The sequence below is a fragment of the Cyprinus carpio genome, chromosome B15, assembly GCF_018340385.1.
Source record: "Cyprinus carpio isolate SPL01 chromosome B15, ASM1834038v1, whole genome shotgun sequence".
NCBI classification, from domain to species: Eukaryota; Metazoa; Chordata; class Actinopteri; order Cypriniformes; family Cyprinidae; genus Cyprinus; species Cyprinus carpio.
In genome coordinates, this window is record NC_056611.1 from 14,521,732 (window position 1) to 14,539,608 (window position 17,877).

Sequence of the window (17,877 nt, forward strand, 5' to 3'; positions counted from 1 at the left end):
AAAAAAAGGGCCACCTCGAGTGCACGTGTTTCGTGTTTCACATCATGTTTTGAAATACTTTAAGTTTGTTGTTTATGGGGAAGATAAGTGATTATCACGTCTTGTAATTTCCCTTCATGCATAATGGCGAGCTGTAGCTGTAGGAGGCCACATTTCGAATCACAGGCTTCAGTGAGGTTTTAGGCCTTTTATTATTATCTGAATATATCATACATGAGTGAAAAATAAAAAGTCTGTGGTAGTGAAATTTTCTGAATTTAAGAAATGACATCCTTTGGTTTCATAAATATAAACTTGGAATTAATTGCTACAGGCTGTTGAATTGGGAGTGACAGGAAGATCGATTTAATTTAAGTTCCAGAAAATCAACACAGAAGAGGATTCGTTTATTTGGATGTTGTGTTTAATGTGTGACAAAACATAAGTAATTATATGTTAATAATGCTTTTATTATGTAATATTAATCCCAGTATTCTGTAATGAAAATTAAAGCTAAATTATGTAATATATAATAATATATGGAGTGAAAAATACAAATATAATATGATATATAAAATAATAATGTGTTTGTTTGTATACTGACCGACTGCACAGACAGACAGACAGACAGACAGACAGATAGATAGATAGATAGATAGATAGATAGATAGATAGATAGATAGATAGATAGATAGATACACAGGCAGACAGACATATCAGGATGTAATTTAGATTTGAATTTTAAGACTAATTTGTTTTACAATTTAAGGAAGTAAAATTAAAGTGTAATGGAATCATTACAGTACGTGTACAGAACATTTCTTTGTTCAATATATTAATGCTATACTATATATGCATATTAGTTTCCTGAGATAGTATATTAAGATCTGTTTCATCTGCAGAATGACTGTTACAAAAATATGATTTATATAAAATATTTAATGTTTGCACACACAGAGACACACACGTGTCTATGTGTGTGTGTGTGTGTGTGTATATATATATATATATATATATATATATATAGATATATATATATATATATATATATACTATTTAATGAATATATAAACAGATGAGCGTTTTTCAGTTATTTTAGCACAGTAATGTTTTGTGTGTGAGTAACACTCTATTCATTGAAGTCTCTGCATACTTGATTTTAATTGAGGTTTCTTTACCGGTGTCAAACAGCACACCCTCCTTTCGTTTTTGTCACTGCTACGCGAGACATTTAGCCTTTCATTCACGCAGTTTATGCTTTCGCACCCCGAGTGCACTTTTCTCTTTTTTGATAAGTGTTTTATTTTCAATCCCTAACTGTGTAGCCTAGCAACAGGCAGCAGGCAACAGTTCAAGGCCTAAATATGATTTTCTATGGAGGAGGAGCAAATGCCATGGTGAAGTACACTTAGTAATTGAAACATCTCAGGAACCAAAAATCTTTTGCAGAACCTGCCTCTACAATTTGTTTATTTCATTTCCATGAAAGCCCCAGGGTTCCCCCACAATTCAGACAGGCTTTTGTCCTGTGTTTAATACTCACACAAAGTTGGAGGAATTTTTATTTTTTTTGCCCCAGAGAGACCAATCACCTGTGCGAGGACATCGGCTTCAACCAGACAGATAGATCAAATCCCCAGTGTTTTTACAAAACCCAATTCTGGGACCTCACCTCACAGCTTCTGCTCTTGCTGTCTATTTCTAGTCTGAGCAGATTTCCTGCAGATAGGGATTTAGATCCCTCAGGTGAGGCGGAAGCTAATTTCTAGACAGGAAAGGTGTGATTTTGAGATACACTGATGATGGATAATGGTGAACCCTCGGCTAAGGTAAACAGTCTCTCATTTTTTTTCCTCAGGAAGTTTTGCTGTGTGATCCTTTTCTAAGTTATGTTTTCTTTTTATAACAGTCCAGATTGTGAGTCGCTACTGACACATGGATCTGATTAGCAACATTTTCTATGCCAATTCGGTTTATTCACAGTTTTTTTTTTTTCGACGCTGTTCAGTTGAGGTTGGCCTGCAGGTAGCTGTGTCTGGTAGCAGATGTTTGGGTGTCATGCATTTAATTTAGCATTTCGGGCAATTAAAGTGCAGAATTTTGTTCTGGATCTCCAAAGTATAACTAGACAGTGCATTATATATACAGTCTTTACACAGCAGCCTGTTTTAATGTATTCGGTACATTTCAGAAGCCTCAAGGGTTCGTTTCCACTCAGAAAGCTTACATGTATCATGTCGGACTTTGTGAGTACAGTTCTCTTGGGAGAAATTAAGATATCATCCATGTGTACTATTAGTAAAGGGATTTGCTATGGCTTATTCATAAACGTGTTTCATTTACAGTCTAGTAAAGGAAGTAAAGTTATTTAAGCATGACAATATTTGCTGATGGCAATCTTTTAACCCTATTCAAATCAGATCTTAATACAAGTGTTGTTGGTTTTTTTTTTTTTTGTATTATTTATATTCTATTGTTTTCATAAATAATTTTAATTATTTGATTTTTATATTTACACTTAATTTATTTTTTTAATTTTAAATTGAAGTTCTAGTAATTATCTTTCAATTATTATGTGATTTTATGTTAATATTGTTTTTAGTTTTTCAGTTTGAGTACTTCAGCTTTAGCTTACTTCAGTTAGCTGCCCAGCCAAACCTCAAATTTTTATTTAATTTTAAGTTTCATGAAATATTTATTTTTTATTTTATTTCATTTCAGCTTTATTTCAGTTACTAAAAACAATTCACAATAGGTTTAGTTTTACATAACTATAACAACACTATGTGTTTCACAGACATACTTCATGATTTTAAACCCCGTCCGAATCAAATATGTCAGTATTTTTCGCACACAACAGTAAAATTAACAGAGCAAATTACTTTGTTTTTCCTCATAAGAAATCTAATCCCATCTGGATAGGAAAGTCTATGATTGCAGGTATATTATTTTTTCACATTGTTTTTCCTTAGTAATTTTGACCTTCGTTGAATACTATAAGCTAAATTTCTCTCTGTGCTGCCTAGAGCACCTTCATTATCAATTTATACCTTCTTGCCAACTTTCTGGGTAAAATAACAGTTGGTGGTTCAAGCACTGCTGGCATCCCATCCGATTTCAAAAGAGAATGAAATCCTGAAGCGAGTCCAATCACAAAAAACTGCTCAGAACGGGCAATCTAGCAGCGTCATGTCAGGTGTGATCCTTAATGTCATTAATTCCTCCTGATACACATTACAATTAAAAAGCACACGATAACAGTCACTCTCAAAATTACAATCCAAATCCAGTACATCACATACGTCCTCTGTAATTAATTAAAATGTACTTTTGTTTAGAAAATAATAGTATAGTGTAAACATTATGGATATTGAGCCATGGTGCCCATGTGGAAGATGCAGGTTTGAGTCCAGCCTGCAACATTCTGAAATAAACTGCTGAAATAAGATAAAGGAAAGTGACCATCTGCAAGTTATCCATCTGTATAAGAATGTTGGTTAACTAGTCATATAAGACATAGCTGAGCACCTTCTGCCAGTGCGGTTTAACCGAAGTGCTTTCAGCTTCATCATAGCAGAGTTTGGCGTTCTCTCAGGTGATTAATTTTCAGTGAAACTTGTTCCGCCGTTACAAACAGGTTGGTTGCATTTGTTTGAGCTCCTATTTGTGAGTTTTTTTTTAATTATGTCTGTCTGGGGGGGGGGAGAAGCCGAGCGGCTGAGGCCACGACTGTCTGCGAGCCACTCAGACATGGAGCACATATGCTGCACGAGAGCAAATGAGTGCCGGGTGCAAATGGAGGGAAGATGAGTAATTCATGGCACGGAGTCAAGTCAGTGCGCCCGGATTGTAATTTAGTCCCGTTTGGCAGTGATCACCTGAGTGCCAGCATAGCTTACAGCCCCCATCATCTCCCATGAGATGTCATCATGACTCAAGAGCGCATGGAGTCCTCTTCGCATTCCCCTCGTATACTTCTTATTTGTTTATGTGTTCATTTAGGTCTTTGCTCTCTGTCAAGAGTAATTCTGCCGTCTGGTGAAATACGGTGCGGTTTTAGGCATTAGGAGTGCTGTAGCGGAGGAGGAGAAACGTAGTTTGATGGAGTCCGCCTGTTACAAAGAAAATGACTTCTAAAAAGTCAAGAAAGAAGAGGAGGGAGGTTTTTGGTTGGTGTTTACCTCGCCAATTTCGGGTGTGAATTATATTTTTTGCGTTTAGTGCCGTATTGTTTGTTGTAGGTCACCTTGGTAAGAAAGCATCTGCTCAGAACAATAAACTCATGTAAATGTTGTGTTTGGGGTGTCCTCGGCAGGCTTCTTAAAGTCAGCGTGAAACCCCTGACTGCCTATTTAAAAATGCACTTCCAAAAAGCTAAATAAATAAATGTATGTATTAGCTATCTACACAAGATTCATTTATCAATGCAAGAACGCAGAGGAGTTTTAGCTTTTAATGATATATTTATTATATATGCATTTAAATGTCAGCTTTATGTGAAAATGGCTTTTGCAAAGTTTTATAATAAATCATATTTATTATTTTTTTATGAGGGTATGGGTAGGATGACTTTTTTCCTCATGGAACGCAAACAGAGTTATTATGAAAATGTCAAATCTGTTTTTGTTTTTCCCATACAATGAAAATGTTCATTGGGTATTTTGCTTGGTTTATTACATGTATTATATTGTGCACACATTTACAGCATATAGGATTTGAACTCAGATGGCCTTACATTCTACACAATATTTAATAGTTAATTGCAAAAGATAGAGCAAGTTATAATGTTTTGATTAGACATTTGACAAACCGATTACATTTTCACAATAACATCAAAGACATACTGTAAATTGAATTCCATGTTGATTTTAACTTTCTTTGGCCAACCAGCTTCAGAAAAAAAGCATGCTGGTCAAACCCAAACTCAAACCAGTCTGGACCACATGCTAATTTAATCGTTTAAATATTTTCAGCAATATTTGGTTTAAATTGAACTCTACAGTTGGCACAATGCTGCATGCTATGCGAGTGAGCAAAGAGGGATTTCGTCAGTTATTGGTGAAGTTTTTTTTGTTGTTGTTGTTGAAGAGGTTCCAGCAGAAGTGTCTATAGCCTCCAGAGGGAACACAACTGCAGAGAATCAATGGAGGATGAATGTACTCATCGCTCTCCTGTGACAATGTCAGTGTCAATGTTTAGTTCCCTTTCTATCACTCTGCTGTCAGAATTCTGCCATAATAAAACACTATTCACACGGCACATCAATGAAAAATGACACTTTACTTCACGACACAGACCACCGCAGTCTGCAGCTGGGATGAATCAAGCATTATCTGAAATCAAACCAAAACTGACAGAATTGTTTCAAGCATTAGCCGATGTGAGATTTTTTTTCTCCACTGTGAATGTGAGAAGAGGAGCGCTGAACTCTTCGCTGTGTGCCATTGTCTTGCTTTGTTTGAGAGGTAATTGTGTGTTAATGAGATGAACCCATGAGAGAGATTTCAAAAGCAAATTGAGTTGAGCAGGTGTTTGTTGTCTTGCATGTGCCTCAGTGTTTTAGATAATTAGAATTGCATTGTATTCCAAAATATTCACCCATTCGGTTTTGTCTTTTTAATTTAGCTCAATTGCAAACCGTAAACTAATCTTTTCTGCATAATGACAAGCAAATAACGTACACTACTGTGGATCAGTTTTGTGTTTCCCAGCATTAACAACAGTGTTGGAAAAGCCTCTTTGAAATTACAGCTTGTCAAACTACAAACTACTCAAAAATTCAAGTAGTTCATCTAAAGTCGGGCTGCTCTTTTGAAATGGTAGCAACTAAATTACAACTGCAAGTTGCCCAAAAAGTAGCTAACAATATTGTTGATTTTTTGGGGGTATTTTTTTTTTATGACTTTTTTTAGATTATATAACTATTTTAGTATAACTTTTATTTCATTTAAAATGTAAACTACTGTACATACATTGATGGTTTTAATTAGGGTGTTTGTATCAGACACTAACTACTAAAACTATAAAACAAATTTATAGTGCACAAATATTTATTATAGCATTTAACAAATCTTTACATTATTTTAAAATCTGTCTTGATTGTGGAAAGTGTTTTAAGATGTTAATTTACTATCGAATAGTTTATTTACTATTTACTATTACTATTATTTACTAATGAATCAGACTTTCTAGAACTATTTATGAGAGCATCTAGGATGAATTGATTCAACCAGAATTTATAGCACTACATATGAGAGTTTGGGATGAACCGACTTGTTACGATAAATCGGTTCATTAGAATGAATCAGATATTCAGCTGACAGAGTTCAAGATGAATCATTTCATTAGGATGACTTTATTCATTAAAATGAATCAGATTTTTCAGCACTCTGAATGAGAGAGTTTAAAATGAAATGGTTTATTAGGTTGAATTGATTCAATAGAATCAACCAGTATTCATAGCACTACATATGAGAGAATATGCGATGAATCAATTCATTGGGATGACTTGATTCATTAGAACGAAACAAACTTTGCACCACTCTGAATAAGAGAGTTTAAGATTAACTGATTCATTAGAATCAACCACAATTTAAAGCATCTGAGGAAGTTTGGGATGAACCTATTCATTGGGATTGATGCATTAAAATGAATCAGATTTTCAGTGCTACAAATGTAAGAGTTTAGCATGAAACAATTCAATAAATTAAATCAGACTTGCTTGCACAGCATATGAGAGTTTAGGATGAATCGATTCATTAGAATGGCTTGATTTATTATAATGATTCAGACTTACATTACATATGGACCAAAGGAACCATATATTATTAATCGATTCACTTAAAACAAATCTTACATATTACAGAGAGAGATTTTTGAGTGGTTTTGGATGCAACCCAGGCTGGTATAGGATATTTTTCTTTCAGCAGGCCTGTAATGCTTTTGAAAAGTGAAGTTCAATTCACTTAACTCACACCTTTTTTGTAAGTTACACCTTAACACTGATCAACAATCTAACAGCACTGCGGCTCTTACATTATCTATGAAGATCCTCCAGTTATACACTGAGCGCAGAGACTCTCATCCACTGAGATGATCCCTGTGGCTTCAGCCTTATTTCTAGCACTTATTACAGTCTGAGTTTAAAAAGTAAAATGTGTCGACATTTTACATTGAGTCTCTGAACTTTCCCATCCTCATCTTGCCCTCATTCAGCAGGCAGTGTGAATGTGGGTTATAGCACACTCATCTGAGGTGGGGTAATCTGAGGCTAGAGCTGTGCTCATGCTGTGGGGCTTGTGTGCATGTTAGTCATAATGTAGGCCAGAGCCAGATGTGGAATACACCTCCTACATGCTCTTCTTAATAGCCCTATCATGAATTATGCATATTACACGTGGTAGAAAAAGTTGCGGGGTTTTGTTTTTGGGTACGAGCAGAGGCAGCCATGCCACTCTTCTTTTTGAAGCTGTTATTTTTCGCATATTGCAATGCCAGTAACACTGAATTCATTACTTTGGATTTATTTCACAATTTGTGCATGTATTTGTCAAGTTTAATTAAATAAGTGTGTGTAACTGTTTCTACATTGTATTTTGTGGAGATATTCACACTTATATTTCCTTGTTAGAGACTTGCTTACCATAGCAACAAGAGATTCTGTTTACCGCAAAGCTTCCACTGAGCAGGTAGCAAAAGATGTAAAAAAAAAAAAAAAAAAAAAAAAAAACCCTAGATTTAAATAATTCCATGTATCCTGACAAAATACAATTTTGCAAGCATAATATATTGAAACGATTATTATAGTAGATGTTTTGATGTTTGTAGTTCGATATTTATAGAAGATGAAAATGGCTATTCATGAACTTGCCATGCATTCTGACAAAATACATTTTTAAGGCATAATATAACGAAATGATTATGTTATAGTAGATGTTTGATTAGTAGTTTGATATTTATAGAAGATGAAATGGACTTTTGAACAATTCTAATGTCTTGCTTGTTTGATTTAGATTGGATCAATCTGCATTTTTATTTTTATCTGCAGTTATGGCCAGTAGATGACTAACTTGTGTAACTGTAACATTTTATTTCTATATTTATTTATTTAGCATATTCACATTTTAAAGAAAATAAATAATATTTATGTTGGATTTCTTTCTGCAATTAATGTGGAATAAACACCTGAGTATATATTTTATTGTGTTTGTTTATACATTAGTAATATAATATAATATAATATAATATAATATAATATAATATAATATAATATAATATAATATAATATAATATAGCTATGGACAATCTTAAAGAAAAAATAGATGACTAACTTGTAAGACTTGTATAAATAAATATTTATTTATTTTTTATATGTTTATTGTGTACATGTGTATATATTCATAATGATGATAATACAACTTGATGGTTAACTTGTAAAAAATTTATAATTGTTGTATGCCTTTATTTATTTAACATTCAGTTACTTTTAATATATATATACAGTATTTGTAAGAGTTGGTGATTGTTCTACAATTAATGTAGATATTTTATTGTGTGTATACAGTATATTCATAATAATGATAAATAATGTAACATAATATTAACAATAATGATAAATGATATCAGTATTATATATGAATAAAAAAAAAAAAAAAAAAAAAAAAAAAAAAAAACCTTCATTTCTGATTTTGCTGTTGCTGATGGAGTACTTGAGCCTTTTCTGATGGGGCTTTTATTATGATGTAGTGGACAGCCACGTAACATATAAACAAATACCATTGAGTTTTAAAAGTATGGTAAATAAAGCTATAAAGAGCCAAATGCTACTGTAGCAAAGAGCTCTGTTTATCATCATCACCCATTGTCAACAGTACTAAAGAGATGCGTTTTCACCCAGTTTTTTTTTTTAATAATCCATCAGCGTATTGCCAAAATAAAGGTCAGGGAAATAGAAGCATTCAGTGAAAGTGCGAAGTTCTCCATTGCGTGTAAAAAAACAACTGCATAATAACTTCAACACTTCTTTAGTTCCAATTGCCAAAGATAGCTCAGCAGGCGGGCAAGGTGCCAAAATAAGTTCTGGCTGATTTTATCACAGATGCCACTTCTTCTTTTCAGGGGGTGTGGAGTAAACGACACGTCTGTATTCTCAGTGTTTCATGGTTCATGTGTTTTTCTTTCCGACGTAAAGGACGCGCTCCATTTGAGCAGTTTAGGGAAGGGAATGCACAGAAGCGGCTTTCTCTCCGATCGAGAGTTTTCCGCTTTGATTGCAGTGCAAAGGAAATGAATTATTATTTGAAGTTGACTAATGTTTCCTTGTGATTACAAACCAAAGCCGGTTGCGTGCAGAGCAAGTCACTCAGAAAAAGCTGAATGGCTGTGAGTTCAATATGAAAAGGCCTCTCACTGGACACACTGTAGAGTTGCTCTGGACTCTTTGGCATATTGATCATTCCATCTACAACAGTTCAGGGGAAAAATGTCACTAGCCATATGCTTTGTGGCATGTAGCAGGCTGCTTTAAGAGCATATTTTGGCAACGCTTTGCATTCGCTGACTTCACTATGTGAATGTGATTTAACTCACAGAGAGTCGCAGATAGTAAAGCAAATCAAAGACCTCAAGTGGTGAATTGAAAGTAGGGCCAGTTTCACCTCTAACTCCATCACCCTGAAACATCAGGAGCCCACAGGGCTGTGTCCTGAGTCCCCTTGACTCTGTACTCTCTCTCTACACACATGACTGCGGTCTTCCACAGCTCCACATCTATTATTAAAATTGCTGATGATACTGTGGTTCTGGGCCTCATTTTCCAACAATATGAGACCGCCAACATACTTGGATGAGGTTAGAGAAAATTAACATCATGGTGCCAGGACAATTGTCTCTCTCTGAATGTGAGCAAAACTAAAGAGCTGATTGTTGATCAGAGGAAGAGACAGAGAGACTAGCAGCAGCACTATACTCCTCTAATGATCAGCGGGACCCTGTGGAGAGGGTGAGCAGCCTTCAAGTACCTCGGTGTGTAAAACATCTCCGAGGACCTCCTGACTTGGGACTACACACATTCAAACACAGGTTAATAAAGCCAAGGCAAAGACTCTGTACCATCTGAGACAGCTGAGAAAATTCAGGGTTCTTCACCTGCAATCCTGAAAACTTTCTATTCAGGGGCCATTGAAAGTGTAATTGACTTTTTTCTATGGTAGATCAGTGTGGTATGGGAACAGCTCCAGTTCATGACTGCAAAAGCCCTGCAGAGAGTTGCGCGCTAAGCTGGGAGCGCATCTCAGGGTCTGCTCTCCCCCTCGCTGCAGGACATCTACCCTCAAACGCTGCAAAAGCAAGAGCTGTTAAAATAATCAAGGATCCATTCACCCCAGTAACCATCTTTCACTTTGCTGCCATCTGGTAAGCGTTTTCCGTAGCCTGATGTCAAAAAACTGAGAGACTTAGGAGGAGTTTCTTTCCCCCAGGCCATCAGGCTCCTAAACTCAAAAACCAGCCTCTTAACATCTACATGTCTCACTTAATATTCACTTTATCAGTAAGATATTCCTCATTCACTACCTCACATTGACATACTGAAAGTGTCAACCTGTTTGCACATTTTGCTCTTGTACATTCTGTGTATCTCATTATTTAAGACTACCAGTTTACTTTCATGCACATTATTTCCACTATATATTAATTCTACAGTATACATTCTCTTATATATATTTTATATTTTATTCTTATATTTTATTGTTTACTTTTATTTCATTTTTTCATAGCTATATTTATGTATATTTTCATCTGTGTTGTATTCTTTTATTAATTGCAATGTCCATGGAGCGTACCTGACTCACATTTCACTGCTGGTTATATATGCTCTATATAATTGTGTATGTGACAAATAAAAATCTTTGAATCTGTGAATCTTGAATCTTGAAAATGTCTTTTGTCACCCCTGTGGCATGGCGCCTGTGAGCTCAATTTAGAGACTCTATCAGGGCAGGAAAACAATGCTTCAAAGGCTCCACATGCTCAGGGTCCAATCTTTTGTTTGGAAAGGTCTCCCTTTGTACCCCCGGGACCGTGGTCCTTTCTCGCCCGAATCCGAAATGAGTTCGTGTTCAACCTCTCCTTAATGTTTTTTCTTTTTAAATCTTCTCACTGGCAGAAAATCTGTCGTTCAGTGCCTCAGTCAAAAGGCCGTGTTGATTTACGTTTCTTAGCCACATTGTTTCGCCTAGGTGTCCTTGGGTGAGTTCTGTGATTTGTTTAAAAAGAAATTTCCGTTTTCATTTCATCAGTGTGGCTTTCTCTCTCGTAGCACTGAGACTAAAAAACTCCAGGGAATGACCTGTGCGGAAACTCGAATCTAGTATTTAAAAAATCCAATTAAAAGCGGGCCGGCGAACAGATTTGTGAGCTTCTGTTCCTGAAGATTTCCACTGATTACTTTTTTGAAGTGCCTTTTAGCGGGAAATGCCAGAAAATAGACAGGGAAGGACGCAGGAAGGCTATAAGACTACCACACTATATCGGCCGGTCACGCGTAAGCCTCATATTCTTGTGTCTTCGCAGCTCACAAGCGCTTGGCCGTTCCACTTTGGTCCGCAGCTTGCTGCAATGACAGTGGCCTGCAGTTTAATTAGTCACTTCAGCACAGATCAGAATGAGTCTCATAAACATGAGCTCTCTGGCCCTGCAGCAGTGCATAAGTCTTCCCCCCGCCTCACCCGGCTGTACATCAGGCACAAAGTCCATCTTATTTCCCAATTAAATCCCACTCGTATCCCACTGCCTGCTTAACACGAGCACGGTTTTGTAAAGCCCACCACGTTCCGTTTAACGCTGGCACGTTTGGACTTGTGGTCCCCAGTCCAGAATACACATTTATGAAACAATGGCAGCTTGGGAAGGTCACATCTTAAAAAGAACAGTTTTCAAGCCCAAAAATGAAAATTTGCTGAAAATGTACTAACCCTCGGGGCATCCAAGGTGTAGATGAGTTTGTTTGTTTATCAGAACAGATTTGGAGAAATGTTTAGCATTACATCATTTTGCTCACCAATGGATCTGTCTGCAGTGAAGGGTTGCCGTCAGAATGATGAGAGGCCAAACAGTAATCCACATGACTCCAGTCTATCGGTTTTTTAATGTTTTGTAAAGCAAAAGCTTTTTGTGTCATAATAGTTCATAATAACACTTCCTTAGGTTGTTTTATTTAAGTCATCTATTGTTTAAAAATTATTATATTTCTGGCTTAAAATGGGCTGGAAATTTAAAAAAATACACAAAGAATTACTATAGGCACACAATAATAATCAAATGATGAACCATTTTTTATTAAGAAAGAAAGAAAACCCCATGGACGAAAATACGAGACAAATTGAATTTATTGGAGTGGGTGAAGACGCATAGTTTACTAAATTACATACATTTCAACTCATTTAACAAGCATTTTAGAAATAAAAAGGCACATCAAAAAGTAACATTTTTAATTTAAGTGTATTAACCGTTGTCTGTAATCATTTTTTCACAGAAATAGTGCCAATGCTCTTGCTGATGTGTGTCTGAAATCTGAGCCGGTGAAGGGCTGCTGTTCGCCGGGGACTTGCGAACTTTAGACTGCGGCCTAAGTGTTTCACTCATAGCTCAAAGATGCCTTGACTGACTCCAAAAACCTGCCCTTAAACAAAACATTACTGAGATTAGCGAACATAGTTTTAACATCAAATTAAAGTTACACTCAGTATTATAACGAAAAAAAATCCATTTATTTTATGCAAGGCAAAAGGCGTTTCCATCGTGCGAAATGACCGCTACTGACGCAGCTGACATCTTGTACTTATGTTGCGTTGCGTAAAAATAATATAATTTGCACCACAGTAAAGATAAGGACTTTATGAAGGAAATTAAAATGTATACAAACCTTTATTTCCTGGAAAGAGTGCACCAAATTGGCGGCGCTGAGAACCGCTCTCTCCTGCAGGACGCAAAAAGCCCATGATCTGACTGTAACTCAGCAGCTGCATTGTTTCATCGGAGACAGGCTCAACCCAGCGGTTTAGGTAAAAAAAAAAAACATAACCTAGCGGTTAAAAATACCCAGTACTCTGGTTAACAGAAATACTATCCAGCACCTGGGTACAAAATATAAAAAAATAACCCAATAAACTAGATGAACACAGAAATACTATCCAGCACCTGGGTACAAAATATAAAAAAATAAGGAAAAGTATATATTAAACAAAACCCCCTCTGTCAAAAACCATTTTGATGTATGTAAGTGTTACTGAAGTGGAGATTTCTGTCCAGTGCATGAGAGAAAAATAACTCAAAAAAAAACAAAATCATTTTGAGGAAAATAGCTCTTTAAAATAGTTGTAAAGGAAATTACGGATACGAATACAATAAACGCTTAAAAGTGTATTTTGCATGTTTTCTTCCCACTAGTCTGAATAAACACATTATGAAAAGCCAAACAGCCCCAAATCTCAAAACTGAACAGTGCATGAAAAAACAAAATGTTTTGCCTGTAGTGTCTCACCTCAAACGCTTACATATATGAGCCTTCCATTACACATGTGCGTTATAGTCACCGAAAATTGTATTCACCCCAAAATTTCCTCTAGCAGGCTAAGATATCCGTGGCTCTGGACAGCTAATTTATCTGCTGGTGCAAGCAGGAGGCAGGAGGGGGAGGAGGGGCGGACGGAACCGGGCCGGGCGGATCTGGAGCGGGGGATGGGGGCCGGCATGGGCGGAGAGAATGGAATGTGAACAGTGCTCCTCTCCGCTGTGTTCATTCCTTCCTAGTCTCATGCTAATAGCACTGGGAACAGGCTGCCAGAGCCATGAGAGGTGCCTCTGGTGCAACGTGATGCAATGCAGGGCTTCCCTGTGCTATATCAATGCAGAAACCTCTGTGGCTCACACGTATCAAAGCGGCATCTTAGTAGACAATCATCCTGCTGGGATGGATCTGTTGGTTTGCTGCAGGCAGGCAGAAACGGCGTTTATCAAAAGATCTTGTTTTCATTGCCGTCGTCGGCATTGACATGTATTCAGTTCATTTAATGTGCTAGGTAGGCTAATTGGTTAGAGCTCTACATGTTCTTATTAAATCCAAAGTAAACACTGGTTTTGGATCAGATGCGGTTTGATGATGAAAAAACGGTAGGTCGGTCCACTGAAGCGTTTAGCTGGTGTGTGATTCTGAAAATGGAAAAAAGGGCAGCTTCTTATTCCTGATGAAAGGCTATTGATTACAAAACTGAATGAGTAATATTGAGGGGAATATACAGTCTGGGTTCTGTTGAGGCACTTTCAGTCTTTGCTCTCAGGTCTACATTCTTTCTTGTGGTTTGGTTGCTAGGCACTTCATCAGGAAACTTAATTAGAATGTGTGCAGGGTTTATTTTCTGTCTGTTCTCTTACAAAGCATGTCTTTAACCATACGAGCCACTGCACCAAAAGCTCAAATTAAGGTCTTTTGCTACATACAGAAATGGAGAAATGCACCGTCAAATTGTCTACAAAAATTAAAAAATAAAATACTACAAGCCTGAAGGTATTCACTATAAATACCCTCAAGTGGAATTTAGGAATAACAGCATTATAATGTCCAGTATGAAAAATGGATATTCGTTTTGAGATTTGCTAAAGATTACATTTAGAGACACTGAAACTTTTAAATGTGACAATGCACCAAAACAGACCATTCTGAAAATTCAGCTTTGTCATCACATTAATAAATTACAATATACATTAAATATATATTCAAATAGAAAACCTGTTTTAAATTCTAATAATAGTTCATAATATTAGTGTTACTTAATTTTTTATCAAATAAATGCAGCCTTAATGAGCAAAAAAGCCAGTCTTTATAAATGCATTTGGGGTGTTTTACCATAGTGATTGGTACATCTGTTATTTGCATTCTCTCTTTTCCAAACATTTCAACGTGCATTTTAACGTGCAAACATTTTATATGCTATCTATGATTTATTTCTTTCAAACCAGCTTAGGCTGGCAACTTTATCTCCCCAGTGTCAGTGTTGGCTCAGACAGCTGATGTTTCAGGATCAAACCAAACAAACTGTGTTTGAGTACGTGCAAGTCTGTGTCATGCTATTTACACATTTACAGGAAATGTCACAAACAGAGTATGTGAAAACCGTCTGCCAGATTCACTGAGAGGTGTTTTTATTCTAAAGCTCAGGCATGTGTTGATTTGAATTAGGATGACTGTGAATATATAAGGGATATGGCATTCATGAATTTATTTAAAGCAGAATAACATCATTTGGCAGGGAATCTCACACTCAATTCCTAATCGAGAAGATGCCTTAATTTCTTTGCATTTGTGTTTCTCTTTGACGCAGATTCAAGAGCAGATGGAGCGCCACAGAAAATTGATCACGCCGTCATCGGCGGCATTGTCGCGGTGGTTGTGTTCGCCATGCTTTGTCTCCTGATTGTTCTCGGACGATATTTTGCAAGACACAAAGGTAAATCAAAAAGCACGATTCTGGCTTCGGCTTGATTTTGGGTTGTTTTTTTTATCTGTGGAAATAATAAACGTTCCTGTTTTAAGGTACTTACTTTACCCATGAAGCCAAAGGAGCGGACGATGCCGCAGATGCAGACACTGCCATCATCAACGCAGAGGGGGGACACAACAACTCGGATGACAAGAAGGAGTACTACATTTAACTCTGACTAGATCTGCTAGCTTCCTGTGCTGAACAGCAAACTGTGGACTGCTGGGTTGGGAGGTAGGGGTTGAGGGTTTCTATCAGGCTGGATTCACACCTGTGCAGCTGAAGAGACGGTGAGGAGAAGGTGCTGCCATCGAGACGGACGGGGTGTTGGGATGGCAGAGCACTAGGAGAGCTCAATTTTAGACCGCTCACCCATACAACACCTCCTGCTGGGGCCGGTTTTGTTCAGTTTAAACATTTGCTAAGACTTTTGTGCCTTGTTCTGTTCTTACGGAAGTTCCCACTTTCCTCAGGACACCCACAAGATACTGTCTCTCGAACGGTCTGAACCCACGGTTATTTTGTTTTCGTTTCATTTCAGGTTTTTTAATTGCCAAGCAACTATCTCACGACCCCGTTCTGTCTGCAGGTCTGAAAGAAAGCCCACACCACAAAGTTTCGATGTAAGATTCGGTCACAGAACGATCGCGTTCGCAATGGGTTGGCTTTGTTTTCATGGATTGAATTTTCAAAGTATATTTATTTGGCAAACTTGCCTGTTGCCTCTCCCTAGTGATCCCTTAGAGAAGATAGAAAACACTTTTGTTGTGACCAACAACATTCAGCAGCAGTATTGTGTTGCATTTATTTATTAGATATACTGTATGTGATTATAATCGGGCTTGTGGTTGATATTAGGGCTGTCAATTGAACACATTACTTCAATACCATTAAATATATAAAAAAAAGTAAGTAATGCCCCTGATCCATATATAAATGACATTATACATTTTTGTCCAATCTATTTATTTATTCAAAATAAATTCTCTTATTATACTAGGCATAATCTTTTAATGTTTTTAGGAAAAACATATGAAAACTGCTGCACTGTTTATAATATGTGGGGGGAAAAAATCTAAAATCATGTGGCACATTCAACATGCAAAAAATAGATCACTTTATAGTTTTAAGTAATGTAACTCCCAAAGATGTTATGATATTTATGGATTAATCATATGTAATAATTATTCATGAATTAATCAATAATAATAACATTAACCCTGTTTAATTTTGTCAAGATTTGTTTTTCAAAGTTTAACTTTTCATATGGTGCATTAAAATGTGGAGCTCATGGCGGAAGGTGCCAAAAAAAATTGCATTTCAACAAAATATCACAGACTGAAAACAATGACAAATCCTCTAAAATGATTTAGTGTGGACTGTAGGTTGATTGATTCACTTATATTCAATGATACAGAAATTAAACAAACAGTATATTGTCCTCCTATGCCTAATTTGAATTAATTTGCTTAATTCATCAGCATACGTTGTAGTTGGTTTGATTAAAACTTTTAAACGATTGACAGCCCTAATTGTTCCTTAGATATACTGTATGTGATTATAATCGGCTTGTGTTGATATTCATTCCGGCTTGTATCGCATTATCCATATACCAGCTTCACTCACAGACTAATTTATTGTAATTAACGCCCAAGCATTAAAATTGAATGCCAAAGCAAAGAGAGAGCAGATCGGCTCCTGGCTCAGCTGTACAGGAAGCGCCGTCAAAAAGATGTCCCCTTATGAAACACAAACATATCTATCAGAGTGTAAAATAGCTTTCATTTTTAGCTTGTTCTCATTCAGTAGGCTCAGTATGAGGTCGAGGTCAGTGAGTTTCTCCGAATATTGTTAGTGCTTCTGTGCGCTTCTCATAGTGAAATAAAAAAAAAAAAAAAACTTTCGTACTTAAATGAAATAGATGGAGCCTGTATGTTGTAAGCCATACTCACAGTTGTGCCCTCCAACACATTTCGGTTAGCAGCTCTTATTCTCGATTCCTTCAATCCAGCTTATGTGTAGATGCCAGACTGAATGTAATAACTCTACAATAATGCAATAGTTTGTAAAAGTGAGTCCTGGATGTTCTGTTTATCTCATCAAACATGCTTTATTTTCAGGTGATGTATGCGAGGGAGAATTTTACCAGGGACACGTATTATGTTTCCTCACTCATAAATGTATTATAAATGCATAGAGCGTGAAATTGTTACATTATTGTAGAGTTAGTGAAATATTACACTCATATCAGGCATTGTTTCATATCTTTGGCCTTCGTTCAGCTTCTTAGACAGTTGGACAGATGCGTATTGTTTGTGATTAACTACATGGGGGCATTTTGGAGTTATGGTGAGAGTGCGGT

General features: G+C 36.5%; 1 pseudogene; it reads left to right on the top strand.

The window, feature by feature from the left end:
* LOC122139865 overlaps positions 1–15,836 on the top strand; it is a 55,134-nt pseudogene extending 39,298 nt beyond the window's left edge.
* The last annotated feature ends 2,041 nt before the right edge of the window (positions 15,837–17,877 follow it).